Raw genomic sequence first — 14,033 nt, 5'->3', positions numbered from 1 at the left:
CAGAGAGGTTGTCACAAGAAGGAAAAAAAGAGGCCCATTTATGCAATCAGCAAGATCAAGTGGTAAAAGTTAAACTGGGCTTCTTCAGGCCTTCAAGTCTAGGAGGGGTATTTCACATTTGAATGCCCCCTACAAATGACTCCACCTCCTCTTGCGTAAAAATAAATATGCCAAGATTAACTCCATTTTAGGTCACTTCATGTGTTATTCCTTTAAAATGGGATACATTGTGCCATGTGTCAGGAGCTCAGCCTACACTCAAGTAGGACCCTGGAAGAGACACATGCCTGACTGGCATGTTCTCTCCCTCCTGGTCAATCGTTCGGGAGCTTCATAAGCTTTCTTCAGCCTGAACATCACAGCGACTGATGCCAACCAACACCGGAACACTTAGGGATCCACAGAGTTTGCACATCATGCCCATGACAGACCTCAGCAACTCAGCATTTTGGCTAATCTACTTTATTTACATATAAAGACACATGGAGCACTGCAACATGGCTCCCTCTCTCTCCAGCATCAGACACCAAAGAAAAAAAGAACAAAGGACAATAGTCCCACTTCGCGGAATACAGTAACACAAACATCCTGTCTCCGTCACTTCCCACTGCGTGGAGTCAAAACATATACCGTTTCCTGCTTGGCAGGGAGTTGGACTCGATGGCCCTTGTGGTCTATTTCAACTCTATGATTCTATGTGATAGATAACTATCCTATGACTGCAGTCACGGAGCAGGAATTCTAACAGTGTCCATCCATGTGGTGAAATCTGCCTCTGTTACACAAAGTCTCATGCTACCCATTTTCAGCACCACACCACCCTGAATGGTTTTACGTATTATATTCTTTGTGTTCGATTCACAGTGAGGCTGTAGAATATCAAATAATATTGGGTTGCGGAGAGTTCCTGCTGTTTCTAACTGAGGTCTTGTTTAGTGTGAAACTTTTAATTCTTTGTGCATTTCAAAACATTGTGGGAGGGGGGATAGTCCTTTTGTAAATTCCAGTGCCAATTCAGGATGCAATTCCCATATTGCAGTTTGGAGGAAGCTTGCGGCTGAGAGGGAATTAGTTGCTACAGCTCTGCAATTTGGTTTGGTCTTAATATGCATCCAAGTTGGGATTGGACGGAGCCTAAGAGTGGTTTACCACAACCCTTCAGTGTGGACCAGTGCTCTTATATACATAATGTGGTTTGGAAGGCAGGCTGAGGCTAAGAGACAAGCACACCACAACCTTGCCATTTAGTCCAGTGTTAATATTTCAAGTTGGATGGTGGTGGCTGAGGCTGGTTTGTATAAACGCCCCCAAATTCTCAACACTGAGTCCTAAATATTTTATTCTTTTAACAATGCCTGAAGACTGAGAATGGGAGAGTGGGTATCTATATAATTCTGGGAGTCACTTAAGGCATGGAATATCTTGAAGAGCATTCTATTTTAAGCTGCAGGGACAGAGTGTATCAACAGAAAGGGAGGGGAAAGCCATTGAGCGATAAAAGCTATCCATAGCAACTTATTTTAATTAAATAAAAGCAATATTGTACATTTTGAAAGGCTCCGTGCTTCTAATGGAGTGGAGCAACATGTTCATTTCCTGTATTAAAATCTCAAAGATCCCCTCCCCTCCATCCAATTCCTGCTTGAAAATTGCCCTCTTTGACAACTGGAGACCATTGAAACTAATAACTGAGTGCAATAGTAATTCATAATGGAAGCTAGTTCCTAATGTGTACATAATGCCAGGTGCACCGTTGTTGAGCAACCATTCTTCCACTGTAACCTTTGTTTTCAGAAATTACTTTTCTAATTTTTTCTGAGAGCGCCTCCCTCTCACTGGTGTGCACAATTCATGCAGCTATGTTCAATCAGACATCCAGTGGTGACAGACATTGTCCTTTGTGTTGCAATGGAAAAGAGCAAGTGATAATGGGGAATAGTAACTACATTTAATAGCAACAAGGTAGATAAGGAAGCATTCCTCATTTTGCTGCTCCCTCAAAATTATCAAACAAGTCAACTCCTCCTCCTCCTCCTCAGGGTATCTTTTAAAATGTAGAAATGTAATGTATGAATTACATTAGTTAAAGCCATGGTTTTCCCAGTAGTGATGTATGGAAGTGAGAGCTGGACCATAAAGAAGACTGATCGCCGAAGAATTGGTGCTTTTGAATTATGGTGCTGGAGGAGACTCTTGAGAGTCCCATGGACTGCAAGAAGATCAAACCTCTCCATTCTGAAGGAAATCAGCCCTGAGTGCTCACTGGAAGGACAGATCCTGAAGCTGAGGCTCCAATACTTTGGCCACCTCATGAGAAGAGAAGACTCCCTGGAAAAGACCCTGATGTTGGGGAAGATGGAGGGTACAAGGAGAAGGGGACGACAGAGGACGAGATGGTTAGACAGTGTTCTCGAAGCTACAAACATGAGTCTGACCAAACTGTGGGAGGCAGTGGAAGACAGGAGTGCCTGGTGTGCTCTGGTCCATGGGGTCACAAAGAGGCGGACATAACTAAATGACTAAACAACAACAATGTATGAATGAGGTCAACTCTGTACAGTCGGGTAGTTTCTCTGCACGCTCACACACCCCTATCTCTATCCTCCATCTAAGAAAGCAAGTGGCATTAATAAGAGTTTAAGAGAACATTCCAGGCAGCCAAAAAACACTCAGAGTGTAAGAGGCATGGCTTGTTGGAGTAACTGCACATGAGAAGTGGTTAATTTCCTTCATGAGCCTAAACCACCCATGGATGAGCTAATCACAGGTGCAAGATCAGCCAAACCAGTTCCTATGGTAAAGCAGCCCAGTGCCCCAACTATATATGTGATTAATGTATGTCAGCTCAGTTAGTTAGTGAGTCATCAGTCTGTTGGTGTTCGTTGTCAAGTGTTACATCCTAAATTTCCAAAATTTAAAGCAGCGGAGATACAGAGGCATATAGATACATTCAAGTACAAAGTATCTGCAAAAGTCTACAATCTATATATACTGTATCTACGCCCAGAACTGCTTGAAGGAGCCTTATCTTCTGCAGCAATAAACTATCTGAACCTTTCACTGCTTCCATGTGCTTGCCTAGTACTGGAAACAACTTCCACTATTTGGGTATCTCCCCTAGGATTCCCAACATGGCCTGCAGAGAGGGAGTGTGGTCAGGGGAGAGAGGGCCACATAGAGACTCCTGGAGGGCCACATTTGGGCCCTGGGCCTGCATTAAAGATTCAGGATTGGCTGCAGTTCTTTCTTGAGTCTCTCAAAGTCAAGTAATAAACCTGGGTTTGCTGCCACATAATATGGGAAATAGCTTTGAGAAGTGACTTGAATTCTCTGTTTTAAATCTAAAGCCCAGTCATTCCACCATAGTGATACATTTCGTAAAATATTTATCACCACCCTGAAACTGTTCAGACGTTGGTCTCCCTCCTTCTATATAAATTTTCATTTTGATTCAAAATGCGGAGGCAAGGATTGAAATACCCCAAAGTCATATCTGAAGGAGGAAGAGGGGGGAGGGAAGCACAGGAAAACTGGAAAGTAATATTATCATACAAATCAGACTGCGTTTACCCGAGAGCTTCAGAAAATATCTCAGGGGAAAGCAAGGTAAAAAAGCGGTTTGCATTGTTTCATTACTGTAAACTTCCAGAAAAATAAATAAGATTTAAGATATTTCTAGCATCGAGAAAGGCTGTTCTGTTTCTCAGCAGGGGTTCTGACTTTGGGTTTGGGTTTGCTTGTTTTTCAGTGGCTCAGAGGGAAGATAATTAGAATGAAAGAGCTGGAACTTCAGAAAAAATTGAACAGCAGTTGTCAAACTTTTGAAGCTGCCATCACACACAGACAGTTAGAAAAAGAAAATTGTCAGCTAAGATTCCATGAGGTTTAAAAAGAAAAAATCTCCAAGGCAAGACTAAGAGAGAGGGGTTGGGGAGGGAGGGAGGGAAGGAGAGAGAGAGAGAGAGAGAGACTTTCCTGGCAGGATCCAGGCTGTGTCCAGATGAGGGCACTATCTTGCCAACAAGTCATTTAAATCTGATTTTTCTCTATGTGCACAATTGGCATAAGAAGATCTTCGCATTCTCACTTTTCACCCAACACATTCATTGCTATTCTGCTGCTTGTCATCCAAAACACTGGGAGGACCTTGGCTGAAAATGTCCAAGGTAAGTTTATTCTTTGTCACTCCCCTAAAATACTCGCCCTTCCTCCCCTGGTTATTTTACAGGATTCTATGCATAATCCTATGCATATTTAGTTAAAAATAACCCCTACCATTGCCACTAGGACTTGCTTCATAGGGGAGAATGCCTAGGATTGCAGCCTTATGGCACATTCCTATGCATGTCTAACTGTGTTCCACTGGGTTGAATGGGACTTACTCCCAGTTGTGTGAGAATAGAACTGCAACCTTAGTTGGGTAAAAAGGAAGAATTTCAGCAGATCCTACTTCTCCTGCCACACCAGCAGTTAATCCACCCGTGGCTTACTCCCAAGTAAGCACACATAAGATTACAGTCTGAAAACATTCTTTTGATGACTCACTTACCTGCAGCAGCAAAAAAAGAAAATAAAAAAGAAAAGCTAATGCTATTCTAGGCTGCATCAACAGAAGTGTAGTGTCCTGATCAAGGGAAGTAATAGTCCCACTCTATTCTGCCTTGGTCATATCACACCTAGAATATTGTGTCCGATTTTGGGTAGCACAATTTAGGAAGGATGTTGACAAGCTGGAACGAGTGCAGAAGAGGGCCACTAAGATGATCAAGGGTCCAGAAGCCAGGCCTTATGAGGAACGGTTGAAGGAGCTGGGTGTGTTTAACCTGGAAAAGAGGAGACTGAGAGGAGATATGATAGCCATCTTCAAATATCTCAAGGGTTGTGACATGGAGCATGCTTGTTTCTTCCTGGAGGGTAGGACTCAAACCAATGGCTTCAAGTTACAAGAAAAGCAATTTCAACTGAACATCAGGAAAAACTTTCTGGCAGTAGGAGCTGTTTGACAGTGGAAAAGTCTCACTCGGGAGGTTGTGGGCTCTCTCATTCCTTGGAGGTTTTTAAACAGAGGTTGTATGGCCACCTGTAGTGGATGTTTTTGAGTTCCTGCTTTGCAGGGGATTGGACTAGATGAATCTTGGGATCAATTCCAAATCTACAATTCTATGACTCTATGAGTGAATAGTGGTTGCTCATCTTTCCCTTCTGGCTCCTCTCTGCAGCTCAGAGTTTATTTGAGGTAAAGTGATGTCACTTGATTCAGTTCCCTTTTTTCCTGCCTTGAAATCACATTGGTGATCCTTTGTGTGGATTATGTTATGATGATGATTATTTATTCAATTTAAATACCACCCTTTATCAAAAGATCTCAGGGTGGCATACAGAATCAACAACATGTTTTACAGGGCATAACAATACAAACATAAAACAAAGCATAGTAATTGACAGCATCATAATAAAAGCAATTCTAATAAGACACACACCTTCCACCTTTAACCTTTAATGGTGGAAGGAACCAACTGGAGAAGCACCAACAGAAGAAGACTCAGAGCCCAGGGAGTGGTGGTGGGACAATAATGAGTGGTCAGAGGGAGAAGAGGGAGCAGACTGGGAGGAGGAGATGTCAGAAGCTGAAGAGGTACTAGAGCTTAGTGAGTTGGGAGAGGCTGTGGCAGAGAGAAGCCAAGAATCAGAGGTAGAACCTGAAGTTGGAACAGGAGAGCAGGATGAGAGAGACCAAGAAGCAGAGATGAGTCAGGGTGGTGAAGAATCTTGGGTGTCTCCCTCATCCTGCTCTCCTGCTTCAGCTTCAGCTCCCTCAACTGTTCTTCATATGGCTTGGTTTCCAGACCAAGCAGTTCAGAAGCAGCCCCCCAGCACCACCTTCTGAGATCAGACCAACAGGGAGGACTAAAACCAGTTCCATCCCAGCAAGGTGTCCCAGAATGGTACTCTGTTGTTAACAAGAGCTGTTAACAAGGATGCAGATTCCCAACCTAGCTCCTAGTTGAAGTTATCAGCTGCAGCAGCTAAATCCAAATCAGAAGCCAGATTGAAAGGGATCTAGATAATTTATTTTCTTGGTTTTCTTAATGTGGGGTTCATGAAGCAATATAATAGATGATTTCAGTCTTGCAAGAGTCTTGCAGACATAGTAAAGCTGATTCCTTTTCCCCACCCATTTTTCAGTCTCGGGACAGATATCATTTGGTGACAGAACAGGCAGTGATGATAAGGATGACTTTTTAACACCCACTTGAATCACACACTGAAAGCTTGTCATAAGACTCCCGCATGAATCTAGATAAGTATAAAAAGTGCCTCTTCAGTGGCTCGTTGAAACAGATGGAATTACGCCTACTACTGCATGATTAAATTATTGTGCATAATGATGCTAATGATATTATGCCCCATCTCCAAGCAATCTAAGTCAGCCTAGAATGTTATTCCTTTAGTGGTCCACACAATGACCAACAATAACTGAGAGCAGAAAAATGAAAATATTAAAATACAGGGTGAGTCCTTTAAAAGAGGCCCCGTGGATACAGAGTACACGTGTTCCATGGGGCCTCTTTTAAAAGACTCACCCTGTATGAATTGTTGTTTAGTCGTTTAGTCGTGTCCGACTCTTCGTGAGCCCATGGACCAGAGCACGCCAGGCACTCCTGTCTTCTACTGCCTCCCGCAGTTTGGTCAAACTCATGCTGGTAGCTTCGAGAATACTGTCCCACCATCTTGTCCTCTGTCGTCCCCTTCTCCTTGTGCCCTCAATCTTTCCCAACATCAGGGTCTTTTCTAGGGAGTCTTCTCTTCTCATGAGGTGGCCAAAGTATTGGAGCCTCAGCTTCACGATCTGTCCTTCCAGTGAGCACTCAGGGCTGATTTTCTTAAGATTGGATAGGTTTGATCTTCTTGCAGTCCATGGGACTCTCAAGAGTCTCCTCCAGCATCATAATTCAAAAGCATCAATTCTTCAGCGATCAGCCTTCTTTATGGTCCAGCTCTCACTTCCATATATCACTACTGGGAAAACAATAGCTTTAACTATACGAACCTTTGTTGGCATTATGAATTAGAACACTTAAATCAACGATATTGCACAAAGAAAAAAAGAGAGCAGTTAAGCAGGAATAATAAAGGAAGAACACAGAACTAGCAGAAAAAAACTCAGCTCAGGAAGGTCTAGGGACTTTTACCTTTTTAGAAAATAACAACTGTCCTTCTAAAAAGGTCAATAGCATGGATCTGATAAGCTGCTTTGTGCAAGGAATTCCAGAAAATAGGGTCATCACCACAAAGGCACGCTTTCTAGAAGATTACCTTGCCTCTATGTCTCCATATACATACATGATCCCAGGGAACAAGACATACCATGAGAAACTAATGCATGGTTTCATTCTGTACAGTGGTGCCCCGCAAGACGAATGCCTGGCAAGACGAAAAACTCGCTAGACGAAAGAGTTTTCCGTCTTTTGAGGCACTTCGCAAGACGAATTTCCCTATGGGCTTGCTTCGCAAGACAAAACGTCTTGTGAGTTCTTGTGAGTTTTTTCCCTCCCTCCCCCCTTTTTCTAAGCCGTTAAGCCGCTAATAGCCGCTAAGCCGCTAAACCACTAATAGTGCTAATCCGCTAAGCCGCTAATAGCCGTGCTTCGCAAGACGAAGAGACTCGTGGAACGGATTAATTTCGTCTTGTGAGGCACCACTGTACTTCAGATCCTAACCAGGGATACAGCAAAAAAGCACGTGTGGTGGTGATGATTTTGTGTTGTGTCTGCATCTGCTGAATCTTTCCTACAGCAATGTTCCAAAATTTAAGGTACATTTGGAAGGTTCAAATGAGATGTTGGATTTTCAAGAGAAGTTAAAGTTTCAATATGGTGAATATTCCTCCATATATATATATATATATATATATATATATATATGGTGTGTGTGTGTTTTGTTATCTTTTCCAGATCTGATCCTGGCAACCATCTTTCTATAAAGATTCTCCTCCCTGTATCACCCATGACAAGACCAAGCCTGTACAACTGGTTACACTCCAAGACCATAGTGCAGCTCACCATTCATATAGGTAGTCTGTAACCCATCTGTTTTTTATAACCCCAAATAGGCAACAAAAGCAGATTCACAGTACAGCCCAAACCGTGTCTATTAGAAATTTAGCCCTGTTGAATTCAATGGGTCTTGCTCCCAGGTCAGTGAGATTAGGCCTGCAGCCTTACTTAACCTCTGGTGGCTGCATTTAACCTGATTGTTGTTGCCATCCATCTGTCTTGGGAGACCTTTGAGTATGAAGTCAAACCGTTCGAAGGTTATGGTGCCTGCTGTGGCTGTAGAGACTGATATGTTCTCACTTCAACTCTCTTTGGCATATTTCTCTCTCTGCTGTTCTCTCATGCCTTCAAGGAGCAACGGACATCTGTTCAACCTGGCATGCCAAGTCAAAAATGTGGAAGGTCCTCATCCAATGGATGTTGTTTGCAGATAATGCAGCCTTGACCACACACTTTGAGGAAGCTCTGCAGAGACCCATCAACTGTCTTGCCCAATCCTCCAGGGAGTTCGGCCTTACCACCAATCTGACAAAGACCAATATCCTGGGTCTGGATGTCACCAGCCCTCCATGCATCAGCATAGGTAAACACATGCGTGAGGTGGTAGAGGTTTTTGTCTACCTGGGTTCCACCATGACCAGCAACCTCTCCATCGATGGTGTGCTGGACAAACGTATTGGCAAGGCAGCTATGGCAATGGCTTGCCTTGCCAGGATGGGAGTATGTGATGTTAACGTCCAATACCAAGATGAAGGTCTGCCAGGCTTGAGTGTTGGGCATGCTATGGAAGTGAGTCTGGGTAATTTAAAATTTATACAGGTCTGAGCTAGACCCAATGAGGTTAATATGCCTGTGCTTTCTCTGTGAGTCACCTAGCTTTTATTAGGCACCATTTGGGTGAACTTTTTTTTCTTGCACAGATTAATAGTTACTCAGGAAACAGTTGCATTTGGATTGTGTGCCATAAAACTTCCAGATTTTTGCTAGCACAGGCATAATTGTTTAAATGTTCTTGGTGTAATAGCACAATAAGTACTTCGAACTAAAACCCCATTGGGCTGTGCCCTGATTTTGTGCAACTTCTGTTCATTTCAGTGGGGCCTAGGCATGACAACTTTCCTCTGTATACTTCCCCTCCTCCAAATACATAGGCCAATGCATTATGAAAATAATATACCGGTACCAATGAAGAAAACATTGGTTTCTTAAAGACATTTCTCTAAGCAAGGATATTCAAGCTTTTTTATCTCCCCAACATTGGAATGTAAACACAATGTGAAATGAGATTATAAATTTCAGAACAGGTTATTACCATTAGGGTTGTATTGATCACTAGTTATAAAATTGCTATATTACACATTATAAAACTTTTTATATATATCCCAGGGAAATATTGCATTAAAACTCTAATAAATTGCAACAGTTTAATCACTTGGCAAATTATTTGACCCCTTCAGCTCCAATTATGCCCTTTCACGGTACTTGCATCATAAAAATTCAGATGGCTTATGGGGGGGTTGGTTTGGGAATAGAATAATTTATGCTACAGCCACTTTTATCTAATAATTCTATTTTTTCTTCCTTAGGTAAGTTCAATTTTTGAATCTTTCATGATATCACTTACTGCTACAGCTCTCTGTTGCCAGTTGGTGAATTAATGTAAGTACTTCATTTTCAGATAGCATCGTATTTCATAACTCCCAACTTTATTATAGTTTTCTTGACTTAATTATAAATCATTTCAATACCCATTTAGAAAATATGAGCATCCCTGAGATTGCACTTCTGCTTCTAGTCTAGTTTTACAGCACTGCATTCATTAGTTTTAATTAAATATTTATCGAATTTTCCACGTGAAAAAAACAAATAAACACACAATAAACTGAGAGTGGTACATGAGTACAGAATTGCCACATTACTCAAAGGTAGAAAGTGATCACATTAGCAACATGTGAAGCATCAAGCAGAAACAGGACCTGCATGAAGATAAATTGCTGGGTCAAGAATCTTTAATATGCAACTAGAATCTTTAATATGCATAGAAGTGAACATTTCAGCCGTCAACAGCTGTGAGCATGATTCCAGTTCTAGACTGGAAGTTCTAGACTGGAAGCAGAGGTTGGATACAGATACGATACAGATGAGCATCTGAGAAAGTAATAGCCAACAGCACTGCACAGTATTTGCCTTCCTAATAATATCATGGCAGTTGGGAAGGCAGATTTGTTGCTATACCTGGGTTCTTGAACCGATCGCTTCCCCGAGAGCAAAATCTGCTGGTGAGTGTCAACAAGTCTGCAGCCAAAACAGCATCTTTGAGGAACAAGGAGGAAGTATTAGCCTGCTCAGCAGAACCCCAAGGTTTGCAGATGTGAAAAAGAGTTTAGGTCTAAACAGCAACCCTGGAAAGGACCCAGTTGTCAGGGACTAGGCAGAGGAGGAATAGGAGAGACCACCTATCCTGAAGGAGCATCTCCACCTCCATCGTTCTGCGGGGACACTGAGGTCTTCTGGCAGTTCCCTCTGTGAAAAGCGAAGTTACAGGGAATCAGGCAGAGGGCCTTCTTGGTAGAGGAGCCCGCCCTGTGGAACGCCCTCCCACCAGATGTCAAAGACTTAAACAACTATCGGACTTTTAGAAGACATCTGTAGGCAGCCCTGTTTAGGGAAGCTTTTAATATTTGATGAATCATTGCATTTTAATATTCTGCTAGAAGCCGCCCAGAGTGGCTGGGGAAACCCAGCCAGATGGGCGGGGTATAAACAAACAACAACAACAACAACAACAATAATAAAAAAAAACCCAGCCTGACCCATCCAGGGAAGAAGAAGACAGTTCAGAATTACAACAGGGGTTTAAGGCAGGTCACAGCTCAGAGGAAGATGAGGGGGAAAGCTGGGAAATAATGGGAGAGGAGGAGGCAGAGCCAGAGCAGCTGGTTGACATGTTATCACTAGGAAGCATTCCAAATCCACCATCTCCCAGAACCCAGCAAGCCTTAAAAGTAGGAGAGCAAAGACCTCCGAGACAGATGGCCCTAAGTGGCAACCTTAGAGGGGGTGGTGCTATTGACGAATGAGGAAGTGGGAGAGAAGGGGTGTGTGGAGATTTACTTGGGACAACGCCATTATTCCAACAGGCTGCATTCCCAAGCCTCTCTCTGTAAATATTGAATAAGAAGCAGATGGTAAAGATGGAGGCACCTCTAGTTGAGCACTTTGTAGAACACCATCATGCAGATACAGATCTACTCTACACAGTCTTATGGGTTAATCAGAAAAAAAGTTGGGATGAGGAGAGATTATGTCAAATTACTGCACCAACAAGAAACCAGATTGAGCTATCTGTTTAAATCTCTGCACTCCAGGGGTCTAAATACTGAATTAGATTTTAATTGTTTTGTTTAAGTTTTCTGTCAAGATGGCTATTGTTTGTATGTTCTTTGCCAGGCATAGGCAAACTCCGGTCCTCCAGATGTTTTGGAACTACAATTCCCACCATCCCTAGCTAACAGGACCAGTGGTCAGGGATGATGGGAATTGTAGTCTCAAAACATCTGGAGGGCCGGAGTTTGCCTATGCCTGTTCTTTGCTATATTTTGGAGACTGTAACTTTACATTTCCTGTAATTCTATGTGATTCATTGTACCTGTTGAGAACCTTTATAATTCCACTAGGTTTTGCCAGCAGCACCAGCCTACTACACTTTTTAGTGATAGCTGATCCATGGCCATTTGATGTACCTTTGAGGTCTATTAATTTGGTATGTATTTATATTTATTATTGGTTAGTTAACATGCAGGCCTGTCATTTCTTTCACTGGACTGTATTTGAATGTAATGGTTTTCATTTCATATTATTGCTAGCTGATGAAGATTTATCATTGAAACAGTTCATTATCCTGGAAGAAGGATACTGTCTGCTGCTGTGCTCGGAGCACCCCATTGCAACATTTGGAGCACCCATCATCTCACATTTGTAGGATATTGACTGTGGAAAGGCAGTCTGCCTCCATTCCAGTGATCTTCAACAGTGACTTACCACTCCTACCATTCCTGTTCATAGAACATTTATTTGATTCTTATTAGTTTGTGACTCCATGCACATATTATATGTCTTCTGTTTATAAATTTTGAAACAGTATAGTGTTATAAAAATATTGTCAGTATATTATTAGCCGCCGTGTTGCTTGTTGTTGTTCAGAGTGTTCTGTTTTGCAACAGAGGGGATTTTCTTTGGTGCATAACTTTGTACCAGTGGGTACTGAACATGTTTAATGGCAATCGAATGTGGGTGTCAGGCACTTGCAGAGGCGAACATCTGGTGGAGGCCGGGGTGCTGTCACGAATTGGCAGGACAATGGGGAGGAGGAAGGGGATTCCGACAAGGGGTGTAGCCACAACTGGGACCTACTGGGGTAAACCGGGGGTGGGAAAGGAGAGGCTGGGGTGGTAGAAAGTACACACGGGACGACAGAGGACAGCGAGGGGATGGGGATCAGTGTGCAGGGACCGGAAGAGCAGGACCGCTCATCAGAGCCAGAGAGAGGCTCCCCATCTCCACAAACTAGGCAGCCTCTGAGGCATAGGGAGCAGTGGGAGGTACGCTCTGGGAGACTGAGGCAGGCGAGGGCCCACAACCCAGGTGGGGCTTTCTGCAGTCAACATGCAAGGTATAAAAGGGAAGCAAAGTTGAGGTGCTGTATCTGCTCAACTGCCCGTGTTGATGGACCTTGGCTTGGATGCTCCAGAACCTCTAAGAGATTGTGCTTCCTGGTCGTTGAGCTTTGGGCTTGACATACTGCATATGAAGAAGAAGAAGAAGAGTTTGGATTTGATATCCCACTTTATCACTACCCTAAGGAGTTGGGTGGTGCTGTGGGTTAAACCACAGAGCCTAGGGCTTGCCGGTCAGAAGGTCAGCGGTTCGAATCCCCGCGACGGGGTGAGTTCCCGTTGCTTGGTCCCTGCTCCTGCCAACCTAGCAGTTCGAAAGCACGAAGTGCAAGTAGATAAATAGGTACTGCTCCAGCAGGAAGGTAAACAGCATTTCCATGTGTTGCTCTAGTTCTCTAGAAACGGCTTAGTCATGCTAGCCACATGACCCCGGAAGCTGTACGCCGGCTCCCTCGGCCAGTAAAGCGAGATGAGCTCCGCAACCCTAGAGTCGTCCGCAACTGGACCTAACGGTCATGGGTCCCTTTACCTTTTAAGGAGTCTCAAAGCGGCCAACAATCTCCTTTCCCTTCTTCCCCCACAACAAACACTCTGTGAGGTGAGGCTGAGAGACTTCAGAGATGTGTGACTAGCCCAAGGTCACCCAACAGCTGCATGTGGAGGAGCGCGGAAACGAACCCGGTTCACCAGATTACAAGTCCACTGCTCTTAACCACTACACCATGCTGACACTTGCCGCTGGGTAGGCTGGGGGTTCAGGACATGTGTGACAAAGCTCTTTAACTTGACAAGAAGCTGTTGCTTTCTGCCTGGCAAGGTTTTGGGAAGGCTTTTAAATCTCTTACATTGGTCCCAGGATTTGCACCTCTTCTTCCTATCAGGATTCAGTACAGGGCCTGCCAACAGGTTGTGTCATCAAAACTCATGAAAGAGATTGCAGCTGATGGGATTACTGGCCCCTTCCCACTGCCCAACAATGTTTTGTGTTTTCCCTGAGGATGGGTGACGTTCCTAGAGATTCCACTCTTTGTTCTGACACCAGTGTCAATGACAGTTTCTGTACGATGATAGATGATGAAGGCAGTGAGTCTAGAGATGAAAATGGATATTAAGCCAGAATGTATTGCCATTTGACACAGATCTTTCAAAGAAGTACTGATGTTACAGATGAATACAGCTGGGACTTATCTTTATATATTATGTACAAGGCTAAGCCAAAATCCTTGTACTGGTTTTTTTTTTTAATGAACATCTTTGACAGCACTCTGTCAAAAGGTTCAGTTATTTGATGGGTGTTGGG

At 43.3% G+C, this 14,033-nt stretch overlaps 1 long non-coding RNA gene across 3 annotated transcripts; it reads left to right on the top strand.

The window, feature by feature from the left end:
- Nucleotides 1–4,065: 4,065 nt before the first annotated feature.
- LOC307201186 lies at nucleotides 4,066–12,449 on the top strand. 3 transcript variants are annotated; one of them, XR_013832625.1, is made up of 4 exons: nucleotides 4,066–4,166; nucleotides 7,714–7,877; nucleotides 8,410–8,640; nucleotides 11,924–12,449. It is a non-coding gene; the product is annotated as an uncharacterized lncRNA (long non-coding RNA). The 3 variants fall into 3 exon arrangements; XR_013832626.1 differs by lacking the exon at nucleotides 11,924–12,449 and adding an exon at nucleotides 9,644–9,692; XR_013832627.1 differs by lacking the exon at nucleotides 11,924–12,449 and having other exon boundaries at nucleotides 8,410–9,152.
- Nucleotides 12,450–14,033: the final 1,584 nt, after the last annotated feature.

Source organism: Podarcis cretensis (assembly GCF_951804945.1).
Source record: "Podarcis cretensis genome assembly, chromosome: 13".
NCBI classification, from domain to species: Eukaryota; Metazoa; Chordata; class Lepidosauria; order Squamata; family Lacertidae; genus Podarcis; species Podarcis cretensis.
This window is presented reverse-complemented; position numbering and strand designations above follow the sequence as displayed.